The sequence below is a fragment of the Chlorocebus sabaeus genome, chromosome 18, assembly GCF_047675955.1.
Source record: "Chlorocebus sabaeus isolate Y175 chromosome 18, mChlSab1.0.hap1, whole genome shotgun sequence".
Lineage (NCBI taxonomy): Eukaryota > Metazoa > Chordata > Mammalia > Primates > Cercopithecidae > Chlorocebus > Chlorocebus sabaeus.
The window spans coordinates 70,483,132-70,505,175 of record NC_132921.1 but is presented as its reverse complement, the minus strand read 5'-3'; the positions used below and the strand labels follow the sequence as shown (position 1 = coordinate 70,505,175).

The following is a 22,044-nucleotide window of genomic DNA, read 5'->3' as shown; positions in this document are numbered from 1 at the left end:
TCTGAGCAGACCCAGCACCCCACACAGAACATCCCTGATTCAAACTGGTGCCCAGCAGGCCTCTCCTCAGTAGTGTGGCCAGGTTAGGGCACCAAAGGGGGTAAACTGTGACAATGTGGCAGGTTGGTGAAAATGTTCCTAACCTGGTATTGAAATCTTTTCACCTTTTTCTCTGGGGCTATTTTCATTAATATATGAAAATGCCAGTGTAGTAGTGTGGCCAGGTTAGGGCACCAAAGGGGGTAAACTGTGACAATGTGGCAGGTTGGTGAAAATATTCCTAACCTGGTATTGAAATCTTTTCACCTTTTTCTCTGGGGCTATTTTCATTAATATATGAAAATGCCAGTGTCATTGTTACACTTCTCTGATGCAGATGGTTATTGTTCCTGTTTTACAAGTAAGAGAACTGCAACAGAAGCTTGCTCAGCACGCCCAGAGCAGGATTCGGAGTGAGGAATTATGATTTCCCAGGCTGGGCTTGGTTCACTGGATACCATTGTCCTCTACAAAGGGTTTATTGTGAAACGTTTACAAAAGCACTTTCAGGAGGAGTTCAATGTCTATTTCTATCGTGGTGAAAATGTGGGTGAATCTGTGTGTGTGGTGGTAGAATCCCCTTGCAGAAGGGAGCAGGGAATGAACACTGGCTGTGTTCTTACCATGAGCCTGGGACCAGAGCTCGTTCCTTCCATTCTCTGCACTTTCTGAAAGAAAAAGCAGCAGTGACAAACTCTGGGGCGATGTAATAATCTATAACTTAATAGGACGCGTGCAAGATATGCATTTGTCAAAAGTATCAGGCAGGGTGCAGTGGCTCACACCTGAAATCCCAGCTTTAGTAGGCAGAGGTGGGAGGATCACTTCAGCCCAGGAGTTTGAGACCAGCTTGGGCAACACAGGGATAATCTGTTTCTACAAAAAATAAAAAAATTAGCTGGGCGTGGTGGCGTGTGCCGGTAGTCCCAGCTACTTGGGATGCTGAGATGGGAGGATCACTTGAGTCTAGGAGGTCAAGGCTGCAGTGAACCATGAGGCACCACTGTGCCTGGGTGACAGGGTGAGACCCTGTCTGTAGAAAGAAAGAAAGGGCTGGGCATGGTGGATCACACCTGTAATTCCAGCACTTGGGGAGGCCGAGGCGGGCAGATCACAAAGTCAAGAGATCGAGACCATCCTGGCCAATATGGTGAAACTCCATCTCTACTAAAAATACAAAAATTAGCCGGGCGCAGTGGCGCGCACCTGTAGTCCTGGCTACTCAGGAGGCTAAGGCAGAAGAATTGCTTGAACCCGGGAGGCAGAGGTTGCAGTGAGCTGAGATCGCGCCACTGCACTCCAGTCTGGCGACAGAGAGAGACTCAGTCTAAGAAAGAAAGAAGGAAGGAAGGAAGGAAGGAAGGAAGGAAGGAAGGAAGGAAGGAAGGAAGGAAGGAAGGAAGGAAGGAAGGAAGGAAGGACAGAAGGACGGAAGGAAGGAAGGGGCATCAAATGGCACGGTGAAGATTTACGCAGTTTGCTCTTTGTAAATTTTACCCTAAAGGAAAAAGAACCATTGGCTGGGGGCAGTGGCAGTGCCTGTAGTTCTGGCTACTGAGCCTGAGACAGGGGGATTGCTTGGGGAGTAGTTCAAGTCCAACCTGGGCAACACAGTGAGACCACATCTCCTAAAAGAAAAAGAAAAAGAACCATAAACAGATATTGAGCTCTAGTTAATTACATGGATGCTGAAATGCTTCATTGTGAAATCTTCTTATGTCTAAAACTTACTTTGAAATGCATCCAAAAATTAAGATGGACTGTTGGACGGTTAGAGGGATGGTTAGATGGATAGAAACGTGATGAAGCAGGTATAATAAAACGTTGCTTGTGGAATCCAGGTGATAGACACCTGGGTGCTTATTGTGTAATGCATTCAACTTTTATGTCTGAAAATTTTCCTAATTAAATATTAGGAAAATAGGCTGGGTGTGGTGGCTCATGCCTGTAATCTCAGCACTTTGGGAGGCCGAAGTGGGTGGATTGCCTAAGGTCAGGAGTTGGTGACCAACATGGTGAAACCCCGTCTCTACTAAAAATACAAAAAAAAAAAAAAAATCAACTGGGCGGCCAGGCGCAGTGGCTCATGCCTATAATCCCAGCACTTTGGGAGGCCACAGCGGGTGGATAACCTGAAGTGGGGAGTTCGAGACCAGCCTGACCAATATGGAGAAACCCCGTCCTTACTAAAAATACAAAATTAGCCAGGCTTGGTGGCACATACCTGTAATCCCAGCTCCTCGGGAGGCCGAGGCAGGGGAATTGCTTGAATCCGGGAGGCAGAGGTTGCAGTGAGCCAAGATCACGCCACCGCACTCCAACCTGGGCAATAGAGCGAGACTCTGTCTCAAAATAAATAATAAATAAATAAATATTAGGAAAATAAAAATGGTACTGACAGTTCCTACTTATCTGGCTGCTACAGAATGTGGGTAAAAGGTGCTCTTGAAAATAAACCAGCTACTCACAGTTGAAATTTCTACAAAGGTATCTTTTCCCTTTCTCATGTGCAGTGCTCTCCTCTTTGAACTGCTGCTGAGCGCTTTGTATGCTTTACTCATGGGTTGTGCTCCCAGCTGCCTTGGGCACTGCTGGCCACTTCCTCTTTATGGAACTTTCTCTTCTCTTGACTTGTTAGACACCACACTCTCCTGGTTCTTCTCCTACCTCTCCGGTAGGTCCTGCTCCAGCTCTTTAACTGCTTCCTTCTCCTTTGCCTTTTTTTTTTTTTTTTTAAGATAGGGTCTCACTTTGTTGCCCAGGCTGAAGTGCAGTGGCACGATCACAACTCACTGCAGCCTCGACCTCCCCTAGTTCAGGTGATCCTCCCACATCAGCCTCTCGAGTAGCTGGGGCTACGTGTGTGTGCCATCATGCCTGGCTAAGTTTTGTATTTTTAGTAGAGATGAAGTTTCACCATGTTGCTCAAGCGATCCTCCCACCTTGGCTTCCCAAAGTGCTGGGATTACAGGTATGAGCCATGGTGCCAGCACCTTTTATCTATTTGTAAGAGTAGAGGTTTCTCTGGGCTTGGTTCTGGATCTTCCTTTCTTTTCATCATACTCTTTTACCCAAGATGGTCCCATCAGTTTTGATGAATTTTATTACCATCTCCCAAAGCAATTAGCTCCATCGTAAGGCTCTCTTTTCAACGACACTCTTAAATTCAAGTGCCTCCCTGACATCGCCACTTGAATGTCTCCTAGACGGCTTGCCCCTAGTAAGTCTACATCTAAGCTCCTGATGATGCCACCTCCTCAGTCACCAAAGCTGTTCCCCTCCTGTTCTGCACCTTCACGAGTGACAAACCCACGAGCTCTTTATCAAGCCACACTTTGGAGGCATGTCCCTCTCCCTCACCCCCCTCATCCCATCCAGCACCAAGTCTGGATGCTTCCCTTTCCTGTCACCTCCTCAGCCACCGCCCCAGTGCTGTCACCACCATCTGTCCCTGGGGCCTCTGCACTGATTTCCCACGCGGACTCCCACTCCATTCTAACCCAACAGAAACTGCCAATGCCATCTTTGAAAAGGTCTGATTATGTCTCTTCTCTGCTTATAACTCAGCAATGACTTGCCACTGATCTTCGGATAAACATAGAGTACTTAAGATGGGCAGCAAGGCCTCTCTCGCCTGGTCTCTGGCCACACACCCCTTTGCATCGTCTGCTCTGCCCACATGAGCTTTCTTTCAATTCTTCCAACAAACTAAGCATTTTCCTACCTCAGGGCCTTGGTGTCGGGGAGTTCCTCTTCTTGAAACCATTCCTGAAATCTTTCCTTGTAAATCCCTACTCATCATTTAGGTCTCAGCTTAAATAATACTTTTATTATTATTATTGTTTTTAGATGAAATCTCACTCTGTTGCCCAGGCTGGAGTGCAGTGGCACCATCTCGGCTCACTGCAACTTCTGCCTCCCGGGTTCAAGAGATTCTCCTGCCTCAGCCTCTCAAGTAGCTGGGATTACAGGAGTGCACCACTATGCCTGGCTAATTTTTGTATTTTTAGTAGAGATGGGGTTTCACCATGTTGGCCAGGCTGGTTTCGAACTGCTGACCTCAGGCAATTCACCTGCCTTGGCCTCCCAAAGTGCTGGGATTATAGGTGTGAGCCACTGCGCCAGGCCTAAATGACACTTCTTGAGAAAAACTTCCTGCCACACCCCCCCTCCATCCTAATTATGTCTCTTTCCTGCTAGTGTCTCTCATAAAGTCTCTTCTTTCGTTTCCCCGTAGAATTAGTAATGATGTGTTTGTCTTTGTGCTTTTCAATGTAATGTCTCTCTCCTGCTAGACTCCAAACTCCACGTAGGCAGGGAGCCTGTCTGCTGCTCTCAGCTTTGGACTCAGCATCTAACGTAGTCCCGGGTGCTTAGGAGATGCTCAACAAATACTTAACAATTGAGTGAACACACGGCTATGTTGCCACAGAATTTGAAAGGTAATGGACAATGTGATAAATGAATGTGGTATTAGGATGTAGCATGGGCTGGAAGCAGTGGCTCACACCTATAATTCCAGCACTTTGGGAGGCTGACGCGGGCAGATCACTTGATGCTAGGAGTTCGAGACCAGCCTGGGCAATATGGTGAAACCCTGTCTCTACAAAAAATACACAAAAATTAGCTGAGCGTGGTGGTGCGTGCCTGTATCCCAGCTACCTGGGAGGCTGAGGTGAGAGGACTGCTTGAGCCTGGGGGGTCAAGGCTGCAGTGAAACACGATTGTGCAACTGCACTCTAGCCTGGGCAACAGAGTGAAACCCAGTCTCAAAAAAAAAAAAAAAAAAAAAAAAGATTCAGCATGAATAATACCTGTATTGCCATCCTCCCAGAACCCATTCCGCATTGGGAGTGAGAGCATTACGGGTGCTCACAGGCTGTTCTGGGCTACTCCTGTCCTTCTGTGCTTCCTCCAGCTCATTCCCCACGTGCAGATGAAGAAAAAGCAACAAAGAACATCTAGTACATTGAATGCCTGGTAAAAAGGCATCCTCTTCCTCATCAACATGGATGGAGCATTCACGCCATGCTCACAGAAATGAAAGGCAAATAGCCTGACTCGGAATCAATGCTTAGTTCTTCCCTGGCTCTGTGACTGCATAGATGTATGGTCTTACACGGAGATGTATGGTCTTACACGGAGATGTATGGTCTTACATGGAGATGTATGGTCTTACACGGAGAAGTGTGTCTCCCTATAGATGCCGCACCCATTTCACGCATCTGTTAGGAATATGAAATGTGCAGAGGTAAGTGAGAGTGCTTCTTACACTCTAAACCTGTGAACCACCACATGGATGTGTTACTGTGTGGTGTAAAGAATGACAAAAAATATTAGATATACTGGTTTTGCTGTTTTTAACAACTGAAGGTGCTACTATTAGGTATCTTACTAATTGTATTCATGGTGAGAATAATGAGCAACTTGATCTCTCTACTTTGAGAAGAATGCTTAATTATAGATAAGAATAGGTAGAAGTGACCTAACTTCAAAAATATTTCCAAAATCGGCAATTCATGGTCAAGATGAACTTAGCACATAAGTTATGTGACCTATTAGTAATAACTTTCTAGGTTGTGCTATACTAAAATTTATGTTTTTCTCTGATAGCTATGTATTATTCTATAACAAAACACTTTTATTTTTCTGTTTGTAAAAGTAATACATATTCAGATTCAGATGACACAAAAATGTCATAAATTCGCAAGAGAAAATCATTCATAAATGTCTTCTCTTTAGCTACTTCAAAAAATATTTTAAAATAAGTAAAACTTCTAAGTTAATATAAAGAAGTTTTATGAACAAATATTACCTGTGGGGATTTTAATCTCTCATATGTGTGGTTATGTCAAAAGAATATGATCACATTGCATAAAGCGTACATTTTTGTTTATGATACATTTCCAACTTATCAGCTATTAGTTCTTGCAGAGAAAATGTCTTGCCAATGTGTACTTGAGAAGACCATCCTTTTCAGTTGAACAACAAGAACTAAAATGTTAATCAAATATGTTCAGTGACTTTACAATTTTCAGAGCAACTAAGAAATACAGAAATTGGGCTGGGGGAGGGGTGGCTCACGTCTGTAATCCCAGCACTTTGGGAGGCCACGGCGGGTGGATCACCTGAGGTCAGGAGTTCAAGACTAGCCTGGCAAACATGGAGAAACCCCGTCTCTACTAAAAATACAAAAATTAGCCAGGCACGGTGGCACATGCCTGTAATCCCTATTACTCGGGAGGTTGAGGCAGGAGAATCACTTGAACTCGGGAGGCGGAGGCTGCATCAAGCTGAGATCTTGCCATTGCATTCCAGCTGGGGCAACAAGAGTGAAACTCTGTCTCAAAAAAGGCCGGGTGGGGTGACTCATGCCTGTAACCCCAGCACTTTAGGAGGCTGAAGCAGGCAGATCACGAGGTGAAGAGATTTAGACCATCCTGGCCAACATGGTGAAATCCCATCTCTAGTAAAAATACAAAAATTACTGGGCATGGTGGCACGTGCCTGTAGTCACAGCTACTCGGGAGGCTAAGGAAGGAGAACCGCTTGAGCCTGGGAGGTGGAGGTTGCAGTGAGCCAAGATCGTGCCACTTCACTCCAGCCTGGGCAACAGAGTGAGACTCTATCTCCAAAAAAAAAAAAAAAAACAACAACAACAAAAAAAGAAAAATATGGAAATTGTTAGCAATGGGAATGACGTGAGGAACTCAGTATTTTTAAGCTGTTAGATGGTAGGGGGCGAGAGATAAAACCTTCACGGCATACGCTTACCTTGTAGGTCATGAATAAACACAGACAACACTATGGCTCTGACTTTACACAGCAACAGTTCATCTACATTGCCACAAGGAAGTAGCCAGGGATATTACTAATTTTAAATACCAGCCTGTCAGCAAGAATGAAGCTGAAATTCAGGGATGTTCCAAGAAAGGGCAGAAACATGCCAGGAGCATTAAGTAAACTTTCAGGCGGAATCTTTGTGAATTACTGGGGAGTCCTGGATTTCGAAATTCTTTTGCAGTTCACACCACCCACGTGTCAGTAAATAGGCTAAGGCTAAGGCTATTCCTGTTCTATACTGCCACCTAGTGGATGATGATACCCGCGTTCCTTCGTGCATTTGCTTCAGAGAGACTTGCCCTAGTTAGCAAACCAGCTGATGAATATTATTTGAGACACAAATGAACTAACCTTTGAGTTTGTTTCCTCTGGACTTTGAAATATCTGTTTACTGAAGCGAATGTGGCATTTCAACATCTTCGATCAGTCTGTAGGAAAAAATAAGCAGCATTTATAAATGGCATCTCTTTTCAATAATTAAAAAAGCATAAGGGTGGTAATATTCCCACTGAGTAGCCATCAATAACTAAGTTTTAAAATTTCTCTTTTTCTCCTTCTCTGTCTTTCCTATTTACTTTTGAACCTTTAACTACTCTACTGTGTCATTTCAGGCAAAAAAACAATGTTAGACCCAGGTTTCAGATTCCATTGTTGTAGAAACAACATATTGGCCAGGCGCAGTGGCTCACACCTGTAATCCCAGCACTTTGGGAGGCCGAGGCGGGTGGATCACGAGGTCAGGAGTTCAAGACCAGCCTGGCCAAGATGGTGAAACCCCGTCTCTACTAAAAATACAAAAAATTAGCCGGGCGTGGTGGCAGGTGCCTGTAATCCCAGCTACTTGGGAGGCTGAGGCAGAGAATTGCTTGAACCCAAGAGGCAGAGGTTGCAGTGAGCCGAGACAGCACCACTGCACTCCAGCCTGGGCGACAGAGTGAGACACTGTCTCAAAAAAAAAAAAAAAGAAACAATATATTAGTGAATCCTGATATCAATATAGCAGGTCATGAGCAGCATCAAAAAAAGGAAAGATCTATTTGATTTATTTATTTGAGACGCAGTCTTGCTCTGTCACCCAGGCTGGAGTGCAGTGGCTCGATCTCGGCTCACTGCAAACTCCACCTCCTGGGTTCGAGTGATTATCCTGTCTCAGCCTCCCAAGTAGCTGGGGACTACAGGCACGTACCACCACACCTGGCTAATTTTTGTATTTTCAGTAGAGACAGGGTTTCAGCATGTTGGCCAGGCTGGTCTCAAACTCTTGACCTCAGGTGGTCCGACTGCCTCGGCCTCCCAAAGTGCTACGATTACAGGTGTGAGTCACTGTGCCTGGCCAGATATATTTAAAATGATTTGAAGAGGCCGAACTCATGTTACATTTTTACCACTTTTTTTTTTTTTTAAGATAATTAAGGAAGACTGTGAACAAAAATTTAAAAAAAAAGAGAAAGATTAGACTAGAATCTAAAATGTCAGAAGGGGCTGGGTATGGTGGCTCATGCCTATAATCCCAGCACTTTGGGAGGCTGAGGCGGGTGGATCTCTTGAAGTCAACAGTTTGAGACCAACCTGGCCAACATGGTGAAACCCTGTCTCTACTAAAAATACAAAAATTAGCTGGGCATGGTAGTGCATGTCTGTAATCCAGCTACTAGGGAGGTTGAGGTGGGAGGATCACTTGAACCCAGGAGGCGGAGATTGCAGTGAGCCAAGATTACACCACTGCACTCCAGCTGGGTGACAGAGTGAGACTCCGTCTAAAATAAAATAAAATAAAATAATAAAATATAAAATAAAATAAAATAAAATAAAATGTCAGAGTGCTTCTCACAGGTGGAGTAAATGTTGCTCTGTGAAATTTCTGTTGCACACGTGTGTATTTGTGTATACTAGGGCATGATGTAAAGGGCTTTTCTTTCTGTAGGTCAAGGTAAAAAAAGTTCAAAAGCTTCTGTTCTATTGCTCTAAAAAAATCAAACTAAAGCTAAAATCCACATTGTATTTCAAATAGGTTTTCTTGTGTATAAACAGGTTTCTATATATTTCTTTTTCCTTTTTTTTTTTTGAGACGGAGTACTGCTCTGTCGTGCAGGCTGGAGTGCAGTGGCACTATCTCAGTTCACTGCAGCTTCTGCCTCCCGGGTTTAAGTGATTCTCTTGCCTCAACCTCCCGAGTACCTGGGACTACAGGTGCCCACCACCACATCTGGCTAATTTTTGTATTTTTAGTGTTGGCCAGGCTGTTCTCGAACTCCTGACCTCTGGTGATCCACCCGCCTCGGCCTCCCAAAGTGCTGGGATTACAGTGAGCCACCATGTCCAGCCAGTTTCTAAATATCTTTCTTTTTTTCTTTTTTTTTTTGAGATGGAGTTTCGCTCTTGTTGCTCAGGCTGGAGTGCAATGGCGTGATCTCTGCTCACTGCAACCTCTGCTTCCCCGGTTCAAGCGATTCTCCTGCCTCAGCCTCCGGAGTAGCTGGGATTACAGGCATGTGCCACCATGCCTGGCTAATTTTTGTATTTTTAGTAGAGATGGGGTTTCTTCATGTTGGTCAGGCTGGTCTTGAACTCCCGACCTCAGGTGATCCACCTGCCATGGCCTCCCAAAGTGCTGGGATTACAGGCATGAGCCACCGTGCCCGGCCATATTTCTTTAAAAGGCAGTTAAAATGCCCATGGCAGTAAATGGGATGGAATTTGAGGCACATAAATGGGAACCCTATGCTTGCCAGTCCAGTCTATTCTTTTCTCTTTGATGTTGGGGTAACACATGACTGATCTCTGGAAGTTCCATCATGATGATGCCAAGCCATTCAAGCAAGACAATCCTAGTTTTGAATTTCGATGCATAAACTTGCTAGCTGAACCTCAGCATCCTAATCTGAAAATGAGAAGCCAATAGGTGATGTGCCCACCACATGGTAGATACTCAACATTAGGTAGGTAGCTATTAGAAACAGCATGAGTTGCCAGGTGCCACGGCTCATGCCTGTAATCTCAGTGCTTTGGAAGGCTGAGGTGGGAGAATCACTTGAGCCCAGGAGTTTGACACCAGCCTGCATAACATAGCATAGGGAGACCCTGTCTCTACAAAAAATAAAAATTAGCCGGGCACAGTGGCTCATACCTGTAGTCCAAGCTACTCAGGAGGCTGAGGTGGGACGTCAAGGCTGCAGCGACTGATGATTGCACCACTGCACTCTGGCCTGGGCCACAGAGCGAGATCCTGTCTCAAAAAAGAAAAAGAAAAAAAAAAAGAAATAACATAAATCACTAATTCACAGTGATTAGTGACACCATTTAATAGCTGCAGGCGCCTTCATTGCCCTAGATTTCTCTATCTTAGAATTGTAAATATCTCTAAACAATTTAAAGCCTACAGCTGAGCCTGAACCCCAACAAGGACTTTTTACCTTTGTGGGGCACTCTGACAAGACCCTTAACGCTATTCTTTTACGCTGTTTACAGCTGTTATTTATTACCAATCTCAGTGGAACTGCTTTCCTTCCCTGTGTAGCGCCTTATATGTTTTACAGAGCACATGGGTCCCCGGTAGTTTTCCTTCTCGAAGCAGGGCACCCTTCTGTCGCCCAAATGTCAGGACAGTGTTCTGCGGGAGTGGGACGGGCCTGGAGAGGAGTGAGGGCCTTCCCTTCCGCGTGGTCTCTCTCCTCCTCCGTCGTCCCACTCTGCTTCCTCCTTCCTCTGCTAACCTGCTGCAGCTTATCCCAGAGGAAGTGGAACTGACAAACCATTGCTAAAAATACCCCCAGCTTGCCTCCTTAAGGGGGTGTCCCGTGAGGAAACGAGAAAATGAACGAGCAGTCTATAAGACCAACAAGGGCTACACAAACACCAGAGGCTGCTTTTATGTTATGGATCCACTCCCAGTAATGTTAGGGGCAGGGACTTGGTGAGGCAGCCGTGGCCTGCCCCTTACTAGCTGTGTGACCTCAGGCAAATCATCAAACCTTTTGAAGCCTGGGTTAATTCCTTTGTAAACTGGAAAATAATACCTACCATTCTCAGGGTTCTTTAAGAATCAAAGCACACAGGCAAGGTAGTGGAGACCTTAAAAACATCCTAGCCATTATAAGTGATCCATAAATACCAATGGTTGAGTTAAAAAAAATTTTTTTAATTGTTTTATTTACTTTTTTTAGAGAAGGTCTGGCTCTGTCCTCAGGCTAGAGTGCTGTGGTGTGATCATAGTTCACTACAGCCTCGAACTCCTGCCTCAAGCCATCCTCCTACCTCAGCCTCACAAAGCACTAGGATTACAGGCACAAGTCACCATGCTGGTCCCAATGGTGGTTATAATCATATCTCCTCAGATTTGCTGCCTTTGAAGGACCAGAAAAGTGTTGCTCAAGTTCAAGTTAAAAAGTTGAAGTTGGCCGGGTGTGGTGGCTCACGCCTGTAATCCCGGCACTTTGGGAGGCTGAGGTGGGTAGATTTCCCGAGGTCAGGAGTTTGGGACCAGCCTGGTTAACGTGGTGAAACCCTGTCTCTACTAAAAATACAAAAATTAGCCAGGTGTGGTGGCGCACACCTGTAATCTCAGCTATATGGGAGGCTGAATCAGGATAATAGCTTGAACCTGGGAGGCAGAGGTTGCAGTGAGCTGAGATAGTGCCACCGTACTCCAACCTGGGCAACAAGAACAGAACTCCATCTCAAAAAGAAACGAAACAAAACAAAAAAAGTTAAAGTTTCCCTTAAGTTATAGTTAAAATGTTATGCCCTTTAAGACTCGTGAGTTGTGGGGAAAACGGAGGAAAGGCAAGAAATTTGGGGCAGAGGAGCCTTCTTGGTGCAGACCCTCATATCACATCGCGTCAACTGCAGTGACACTGCACCGTATCGGGTGAATTTCCAAACTTGAAATTTGGCTTCAGAGTGGCCAGTGTCACGATGAGCTCCGTGATGGTCTAGTATTCCATTTTCAGTTAACAGTGTTTTCAAACCACAGAGGTTGCTTATCACTTTGCAAGTCTCGCTGTAATACTGTCTGCTCATCTGCTGGAAATTGCTGTCTCCCTTAGTTTATGTCCTTCGGAGTCACAGAAGGCAGGCAGACCTCAGGTGCAAAAGGCACTGATGGTGAAGGTGTGGGAGGAGGAGGAACATCAGAGACTGAAGGAGAAAGGAGGCATGGGGGAGACGGTGGAGTGCTGGAAGAGGAACTTTCTGATTGTGTTTTTAGAGGAATGTTTCATCAAAGGCTGCTGTGCCTACCACTCCTAATGCAGGAGATGATTTTAGGTGGTAAACAGTTGAACATATGAAATTTCAGGCCAAAAAATGAAAAAAGATAAAAATACAATAAAGTAAGTTTAAAAAAGAAATAAAATGTCAGGTCATGCATGGTGGCTCACACCTGTAATCCCAGCACTTTGAGAGGCTGCGGCAGGTAGATCGCTTGAGTTCAGGAGTTTGAGACCAGTCTGGGCAACGCGGCAAAACTGTAAGAACAGATTGGGGTTGGGCCCGGTTTCTGACAATCGTTGAGGATTTGAAGGCATGTGAGGCGAGGGTCCTTAGGAGTAATCTTGTCTACTAAACGAGCTCTTTGCCCAGGTAAGCAAACCGCCTGCCCAAATACATTGATTTGCAGGAATTTTCTGAAGCAAATTGCCAAGTTACATATTGGCTTACACTCTTATTTTCCTGGGTGAGTGTTTCCTGGAACAAAAAGTTATATCATATTGATATAGATGGACTCAGTTCTCATAATTATTTGTTTAGTTAATGTGTGTTTGAAAATATATAACTAGGCCAGGTGAGGTGGCTCACACCTGTAATCCTAGCACTTTGGGAGGCTAAGGTGGGCAGATCACCTGAGGTCTGGAGTTCCAAGACCAGCCTGGCCAACATGGTGAAACCCTGTCTCTACCAAAAATACAAAAATTAGCCATGTGTACTGGTGCCTGCCTATAATCCAAGCCACACGGGAGGCTGAGGCACAAGAATTACTTGAACCCAGGAGGCGGAGGTTGCAGTGAGCTGAGATTGTGCCACTGCACTCCAGCCTGGGCGACAGAGTGAGACTCTGTCTCAAAAAAAAAAAAAAAAAAAAAGAAAAGAAAAGAAAATATATAACTAGTGACATTTTGAGGTGGATGATTAAAATAAAATAAAAAACAAAACAAAAAATAAGAAAAAAAGTAAATATATAACTAGCACATCCAACCACTGATCTTGAAGGTAATATTATTTAGGACAACACTGAAGAATATTGGGTTTAAAGTTAAAAACTAAGTTGATTTAAAGAAAAATACATTAAATAATTAATAGTATGGATGATACTTATTTATCTATGACAAAATCTATTTATCTATGACAACAATCGTGACCACTGTAAATGAAAGACTGAAATGTGAAAAGCACTGCTCAACACTGTCAAAATATCCCGGTCGGGTCTAGGCTAGAGGACAGCCCTAGCACAGGGGAAAGCATGTAACTCACAGGTGAATCATCAGAAGGAACCAGGGGAAGAGAGTGGGGTTGCAGAGTGGGTCACCTGATCTGGGAGGGACATGAACACCCACTGGGTTTGGTGTCGTTTCTGTTATGCAAATGAACTGAGAATTAGAAAAGTTTGTTTCCGGGCTGGAAACAGAGTTTGTAGTGGACCTACTTGGGTCTAAAGCTTTCAAATAGGAAGTAACAGCTGGGTTGGAAGATCCCATGCAAGGCAGTTGGGTTCCCCAAGAAAGGCACCTGCCATCGCGGTCACCAGGCCCCACTGAGAACAGGCCAGGTGCCAACTGAACAGCACAGTGAAGAGGGGCTGAGATTCATTTAAGGTCAAGTCAGCCTATATGGCTTGGCGAGGAATATTTTGGACAAACTGAGAAGGACAGAAGGCAAAGGCAAGGGCAGCTTCTGGTTTTCTAGGAGTCTGAGCCAAAGAAACTTCTAGGGTGGAGCCAGTATAGGGAAAAGGTAACATTCAAATCAATGCAGGCCAAGGTTAGCTTGAATCCAAGAGGAGGAACCTTTGCGACCAGACAGGGAACGGCCCTTCTTTGGTAGAAACACCAGCAATCAGGGCAGAATCCTGAGCGTCTGCTGTTCTCAGGTGGCTGCTGAGACCAAATAAAGCTTGGTCCTGGGTCAGGGGCTGATGTAGCAAAAAGGAAGCAAGCACAGACGTGAGTTCTGAAAGTTGCTGAGAATCTCGCTACTGGGAATCACCCGGGGACCTAAACCTTAGATAGCTTTACCAGCATTCTACTCAAGCCAAACCGGGTGGGATCCATCCTAGAGTAAAACCTAGAGAATCCAGAAAGAAGACATTCGAAAAGTAACCCTAGGCCAGGCGCCATGGCTTATGCTTATAATCCCAACACTTACGGAGGCCGAGGCGGGAGGGTTGCTGGAGCCCAGGAATTCAAGGCTGCAGTGAGCCAGTGAGCTTGGGTGATAGAGTGATACCTTGTCTCAAAAAGAAAAGGTAATCCTAGCCCTAGTCCCTTTCCTTCAAGACAAGGACAAAATATGGTTGATATTCTACAAATCCACGATTTCTAGTGATTCTTGTAACAGCTGCAGTGTTACTCACTGCCTTGTTAACTCCTTGGTAGCTTCCCCGACCAGCGTTGCGCGTTGCATTGCGGCTGGAAGTGGCTCCATGGTCAGACTGTTTAGGTACACGTGAAATGAATGTTCCATGATTCAGAACTCAGAGCACCTCACACCAGTCACTTGCCCTCTCTGAGGCTGAGATTTTTGCCTTGCTACCTACTTTGTGGAGGTACTGTGAAGTGGGAGTGACAGAATTTATGCAGAATGCTGAGCACATGGCGAGCACTTCATAAATATTAGCTGTTAGCTCTTAATTAATTAATTAAAAAATTTTTTTTTCTTTCTAGCTCTAATTTTTATGAAGCATTAAGGGAATTTTTGCTTCCCCTGGACCTGGAGGAAGAGAAAGGAAGGCCAATGAGTGAGCGATGACAGTGCAGAGGCACCTGGGCAAAGCTCCGTGGCCTTTGGGAAAAGAGGCTACTTGGCTCAGGTGATTAAGTACATGTGTGACCTTAATTCCTCTGTCAAAACAACAACAACAAAATCCCCAAACTATGAAAAGACACAGACTTCTAGGAATAGAAGACAAAAGGAGGAAGGAGGGGGAGGAGGAAGATACCAAGGGGAAAATGATGGGAAAAGCTGATTTTGTAACCCTGAGCATATAGGAAAAGCCCCCACACTGATGACTTCTTCGAATAACTGTTGCCTGAAGAAAAGAAAGGCACCAGAAAGAGCAGAAAACAATTGGGTGAATGAAAGAATGTCCTGCAGAGGAGAGGTATGTGCAAATGCAGATATTCCATGAAAAGCTATAGCTTTTTTTTTTTGAGAGGGAGTTTCACTCTTGTTGCCCAGGCTGGAGTACCATGGCCCAATCTCGGCTCATTGCAACCTCTGCCTCCCAGGTTCAAGCGATTCTCCTGTCTCAGCCTCCTGAGTAGCTTGGATTATGGGCACCCACCACCATGCCTGGCTAATTTTTGTATTTTTAGTAGAGGCAGGGTTTCACCATGTTAGCCAGGCTGGTCCCAAACTCCTGACCTCAGGAGATCTACCCACCTCAGCCTCCCAAAAGTGCTGGTATTATAGGCGTGCACCACCACACCTGGCTAATTTTGTCTTTTTAGTAGAGACAGGGTTTCATCATGTTGGTCAGGCTGGTCTCGAACTCCTGACCTCAGGTGATCCGCCCACTTTGGCCTCCCAAAGTGCTGCGATTACAGGTGTGAGCCACCCCCGTATAGATTTTATGTACTATAGATTTTATGTGCATATAATTGTAATTTTGTGAAACATGTATCTACATTCATAATAATTAGAAGAAAATTTAGAATAATTAAAATAAATTCTTCAGTAAATATTTAAAGATACTTAATTCATAAAAAATATAAAACAGCCTGTAATCCCAGCACTTTGGGAGGCCGAAGCAGGTGGATCGCTTGAGCTCAGGAGTTTGATACCTGCCTGGGCAACATGGCAAAACCTCATCTCTAGAAGAAAAAAATACAAAAAATTAGCCAGGTGTGGTGGTGCGTGCCTGTGATCCCAGCTACTCGGGAAACTGAGGTGGGAGGATTGCTTGAGCCCAGGAGGTGGAGGCTGCAGTGAGCCGTGATCGTGCCACTGCACTCCAGCCTGGGTGACAGAGAAAGACCCTGTCTCAAAAAAAAAAACAACAAAACAAAACAAAACACTATGTTCCCATAGGAACATTGTTTTTGTTGACTCCCAGGCTATTACTTTTTTTTACAATTTTATTTTATTTATTTATTTATTTAGGAGACAGAGTCTTATTGTCAGAGGCTGGAGTGCAGGGGTGCTGTCTCAGCTCACAGCAACCTCTGCCTCCCGGGTTCAAGCAATTCTCCTGTCTCAGCCTCCTGAATAGCTGGAATTACAGGCACCCGCCACTACACCTGGCTAATTTTTGTGTTTTTAGTTTCACCATGTTTGCCAGGCTAGTCTTGAGCTGCTGACCTCAAGTTATCTGCCCATCTCGCCTTCCAAAGTGCTGGGATTACAGGTGTGAGCCGTGGCGCCTGGCCCCAGGCTATTATTTTTGATAAGAGAATGTTTTGGCATTTTGCATTTGCCTAGGAAGGCAATGACTGACATATCTGACACATTTATAATCACAAATTCAAACAAAAGCACCAGAACTCCCCAGGTCAGATAGGAGGCTGTTTATGCCGAATCGGAGCATGCAGGGTATCAGAGGACTTCTCTGAGCGCGCTTATGTTTCCTTATTTCTTTCTTTTTTTTTTTTTTTTTGAGACGAGTCTCGCTCTGTCGCCCAGGCTGGAGTGAGTGGCCGGATCTCAGCTCACTGCAAGCTCCGCCTCCCGGGTTTACACCATTCTCCTGCCTCAGCCTCCTGAGTAGCTGGGACTACAGGCGCCGCCACCTCGCCTGGCTATTTTTTTTTTTTTTTTTTGTATTTTTTTAGTAGAGACGGGGTTTCACCGTGTTAGCCAGGATGGTCTTGATCTCGACCTCGTGATCCGCCCGTCTCGGCCTCCCAAAGTGCTGGGATTACAGGCTTAAGCCACCGTGCCTGGCCATATTTCCTTATTTCTTTATTCGCATCTGGTTCTCCTTTGTGACTCTGTAATGCCCTATATTTTCTCCAAATATAGCACTTACCCACCGTATTATAAGTACCTGTTGATTTGTCTCTCTCTCCGCCTTGAACTGCAAATGAAAAAAGTGATGATAAATATGAGTTGAATTAATGAATTCGACAATTTATTAGATGCCTAGTGTATGACAGACACCTTTTAGGCATTGGGGTTTGGTGCACAATGGCAAATAGAATCCCTGACTTCATGGAGTTTTTATTGTAGTCAGAGGAAACAGATCATAACAAGGAAATAAACATCTGTACTACCTCAGACAGTGATAAGTGCTGTGGATAAAAATAACACGGGGGCCAGCCGCGGTGGCTCATGCCTGTAATCCCAGCACTTTGGGAGGCCTAGGTGGGAAGATTACTTGAGCTCAGGAGTTCAAGACCAGCCTGGGCAACATGGCGAAACCCTGTCTCTACTAAAAACACAAAAATTTAGCCTGGTGTGGTGGCGGGCGCCTGTAATCCCAGCTAGTAAGGAGGCTGAGATAGGAGAATCACTTGAACCCGGGAGGTGGAGGTTGCCGTGAGCCAAGATTGCATCATTGTACTCCAGCTTGGGCGACAGAGTGAGACTCTGTCTCAAAACAAACAAACAAAGGAATGGGGAATGCTGGGGTAGGGAGCCCTGAAGGAGCAGCAGGAGCAAGCCCCATGGACAGCTGGTGGAGGGGGCACCTGGGCAGAGGGAGGGGCTGTGTACATGCCAAGGGCCAGGCACAGGCATTTGTGTTCCAGGTATTGGGGGTAGGGGGATGGGGAGGCCATGAGAGGACAGTAGTCAGATATCAGATCAAAGAGATATAGAACCTGGCACGTCACTACAAGAAGTTAGCCGCCTTCTTCTCCTCTTCCTCCTCCTTGTTCTTCTTTCTTTGGCCAAAGCCATCATCCCCTCAGCCTCTTGAGTAGCTGGGACTACAAGTGTTCACCACCACACCTGGCTGGTCTTCTAATCTGAATGAGTTAGGAGTCAATGGGAGGTTTTGAGTAGGAAGTGATATGATGTGGTTTTCCATTTTGAAAGGACCCTGTGGCTGCTGAATTGAGAACGGCGTGAGAAAGTAAAGACTGAAGCAGCAAAACAGTTTGGAGGCTACTGCAACAATCCAGGCAAGAAATGATGGTGGCTTCAGCATGGAGGAAGGGAGCCACTCAGGTTCTGGATGGCCTGGGGGGTTGAGCAAGCTATGAAATGGGAGAGAAAAAGAGGAATCAAGCCTGATTCCAAGGCTGCTGGCGGGAGGCCCTGGAAGGGTAGCGGTTACCTTCTCTATGGAGGGGAAGCTATGGGAGAAGACAGCGTGGTGTGTGAAGAAGTCCAGAAGTTTGGTTTTGGACATATTACGTTTCAGTTGCTTAGTAGACATATCTTTCCTATTTATGTTGAATTCTCCATCCAACTTAGAGGGTAGACAGGGTTTCTTTTTCAGTGTTACAATCTAACAGGAACTGAGAACTTACATAACAGACCAGTAGGAACTGAAACCGTAGAAGGGATGGGGAAGAGGGTTTTGAGGGTTTTTGTTTAAATATAAGGAGACAAATTTACATCCCACAATCCATTTTCCTTCAGCAACTAGTAGTACTTTTCATGCAGTCTTTAACAGTTAGCCCAGGGCCACTAGCTCTCAGTGTTGTACCACCTTGGATTAGGTAATTCTGAAGGAAAGATTGGAATAATGAGAAGTATGTGGGTCCTATTGGGAAAGGCAGCCCACCATGGACCCTGAAGGTCCCTGCCTGTTCTTGCTGAGTGTGCTGGATTTTTTTTTTTTTTTTAGACGGAGTCTTACTCACTCTGTCACTCAGGCTGGAGTGCAGTGGCATGATCTCAACTCACTGCAAGCTCTGTTTCCTGGGTTCAAGCTATTCTCCCACCTCAGCCTCCCGAGTAGCTGGGATTACAGGCATCCACCACCATGCCCGACTAATTTTTGTATTTTTAGTGGAGACATGTTGGCCAGGCTAGTTTTGAAACCCTGACCTCAGGTGATCCGCCCGCCTTGGCCTCCCAAAGTGCTGGCATTACAGGCGTGAGCCACTGTGCCCAGCCGAGTGTACTGAATGTTAAGACTGATCTGTCTCCTGATACCGAATGGTTTCTCTGATTAGTCACACAGGCAATTAAACAGGTCAAAGTGGAGAAAGACTGGCTCATTTGTTGCTTGCTCAAGGGTCGGGCCCTTAGCCCTGGGTTCCTCTCCTGTAACGCAACCCACTGCATGCGCAGGTATCATCTCGGACTATGATGTCATCCCTATGTTGTGTATGGGGAAGAGAACTAGGGCAAATATGCTCATGTTGTTTGCTGTGCTGTTAGTAATAAAGTGCTTTGTCTCTGACCCAAGAGGCTTCTGCCAGCATCAATGAAACAGTTAACAGTGTAAGTTGGAGAAAGTTCCAGAGCTTTTACAGTTCTTGACAGGCCTCATCTCTCTCAAAGGAGTCTAAAGCCCCATCTGGGATTAAGGGGTAGCTTGGGGTGAAACATGATGGGGATCTGGCCAGATGCCCCAGGTCCAGCTAGGAAGAAATCCATTTTCTCTTGGGGACTTTGGTACTGAATGAAATATTTGGGGATGGGAGCAAAATGAAGGACACAGATTATATGGAGTTTAAAGGATTAGGCTAATTTCCAATGTGTTGATACTCTTTGACCCAACATACAGTGGTAAACATGAGTCCTTTTTATAATCCCTGAGGCTTGAGTGGAAGATGGGGACAGGTGGAAAGTGCATTTTCAGGGTAAAGATAGCAGATAGTGGCTGCTGAAACAAAAGAAATCCAAGTCCACTTTCACCTAGGAAGAGACAGTTGGCCAGGCTACAAAAAAAGGAAAAAAAAAAAGAAAAGAAAAAGAAAAACAGCAGGACCTGAACTTTTACAAAGAAAACCAATTCGCCATTTCCTTTTAAGAAATTTTAGCCTGGCTAGCCCACTGGTGTGCTGACCCTCCTCATTCACATTAATTACTGTCGAGTCCACCTCCCTTCTCTGTGGCACTGATGCCCAGTGAGAGACCAGCCAGCAGATGCCTGTGGAAGTGCTCGGGGAAGTACAAAGGCCTAGAAGAGTTTATTTATTGTCTATGAGAACACCAGAAGGAGACACCATTTCAGTAAGCATCAACCTTTTAAAAATGGACAGTAATAATGTAGAAATGTGCCAAATACCTGAAGATCTGCAAATTTATTATTATTATTATCATCATTATTATTATTTTGAGACAGAGTCTCACTCTGTGGCCCAGGCTGGAGTGCAGTGGCGCAATCTCGGCTCATGCAACCTCTGCCTCCCGGGTTCAAGGGATTCTCCTGCCTCAGCCTCCCGAGTAGCTGAGATCATAGGCACGCACAATCACACCTGGCTAATTTTTGTATTTTTAGCAGAGATGGGGTTTCACTGTCTTGGTCAGGCTGGTCTTGAACTCCTCAGTTCAAGCAATCTGGTCGCCTTGGCCTCCCAAAGTGCTGGGATTACAGGTGTGAGCCACCACACCTGGCCCCAAATTTATTGTTTATACTATATGTGGTATAATCCTTCTTCCTTCTGTTGGAGCCCATCTTTTTTGAGTTGATACCAATGATGAAAAAGGGAGAGAGTGCATGACGGCGTTTGTCTGGAACCATTGACACAAAAAGCACACAGATGAATCAGTATTGCAGCAACGGGCTTGAGTGAGACACAGGGAAATCTCATGTTCCCACCAGTGATTTCATCAGTGGTTTATCCCGTGGCCCCTCTAGCTTCTTCAGCCCTCTGGCTTGCCAAGTCTGTTCCTAGAGGGATGAGGAGAGGGTTAGTTTGACACACTGTGACAAATGTTACATAAGTGCCTGATGTTGACAGACATACTCTGTCTTTCCCTTGCCCCCTTAAGAAAGTAGAAGGCTGTCCCTGTGGCTATGCCTGTAATCCCAGCACTTTGGGAGGCTGAGGTGAGAGGATCACTTACTCCTGGGAGTTTGAGACCTGGGCAACAAAGTAAGATCCCATCTGCGGGAAAAAAAAAAAAAAAAAAAAATCAGCCTGGCCTGGCGTGGTGGCACATGCCTGTGGTCCCAGCTACTTGAGAGGCTGAAGTGGGAGGATCGCTTGAGCCCAGGAGGTTGAGGCTGCCGTAAGCCCTGATCATGCCACTGCACTCCAGCCTGGGCGACAGAGCAAGACCCTGTCTCAAAAAGAAAGCAGGAAATACTTAATTCCTATATTTCCTTTTATTCCTTTGAACTACACTGCCATCCCCAAGAGAAAAAGATAAGAAAATGGAAAGATGATGAAATTAAAAGATGCCAGAAGCCACTTTGATAAGAAGTAGAAGCTCTGTACTTCTATACATAGATAATACTCTTATTTCACAGAGTGTGTTGGCTGAATTTTAAAAAAACTTTATCTTCCCCCATACAGAATAGTCTGTCTTATTTTAATGTGCAAAATTTCTTATTACTCCTCTTACTCACTGTTCCAAGTGTTTCTATAAAAGGACAAACATGATATCTCAAACTGAAGTCTACATCACCGACTTCCAAATTAGATTCTAATTATTTCTATCCTCTTTTGCTCTCATGTCTTACAACAAAAAAATACATTAATTGCAGACAGTCTCCAAGTCAGGCTCCTGCAATAGGGTTGGTGAATTAATGGATGTTTCTGCATCATTTAAAAAACGAAGAGCACTAGTACAAATGCTCATTGTTTCTACAGCAGGGATTTTTGTGGGTAATCATTATCCGCCTGAGTCCAAAGACAGAGATATAATTACATTCTTCTCTGGGGAGTGGTCTGTTGAGAAAAACACTTTCAGCTTTGTTGCTGAGAAGCAGTATTAGGGCTGGAAAAAAAAAGAAATATCGATTATCATGTGTTCTGGAAGGGAAGGACTGATGGTCTGAGAAGGAAGCATGTACACTGCAGGTTTTTGAGTAGAGAAATGTTTCCTCTCGGTCCGCAGCTTTTCCTATGCATTCCAGACCATCCCTAGGTTGTGGTACTGGGT

The 22,044-nt window shown here is 45.1% G+C and overlaps 2 long non-coding RNA genes across 3 annotated transcripts in view; both read right to left on the bottom strand.

Moving 5' to 3' along the window:
- Positions 1-502: 502 nt before the first annotated feature.
- LOC140709017 (uncharacterized) lies at positions 503-10,162 on the bottom strand. Its single transcript, XR_012089338.1, has 4 exons — positions 10,010-10,162; positions 7,234-7,310; positions 2,264-2,381; positions 503-1,667 (listed from the first exon to the last, which is right to left on the bottom strand). It is a non-coding gene; the product is annotated as an uncharacterized lncRNA (long non-coding RNA).
- Positions 10,163-17,741: 7,579 nt separating this feature from the next.
- The window catches only part of LOC119618519 (uncharacterized), a 38,889-nt gene continuing 34,586 nt past the window's right edge, over positions 17,742-22,044 (bottom strand). For both annotated transcript variants that reach the window (XR_005234838.2, XR_012089339.1), the window contains one exon: positions 17,742-20,827. This is a non-coding gene — a long non-coding RNA (uncharacterized lncRNA). The remainder of the gene's footprint in view (positions 20,828-22,044) is intronic.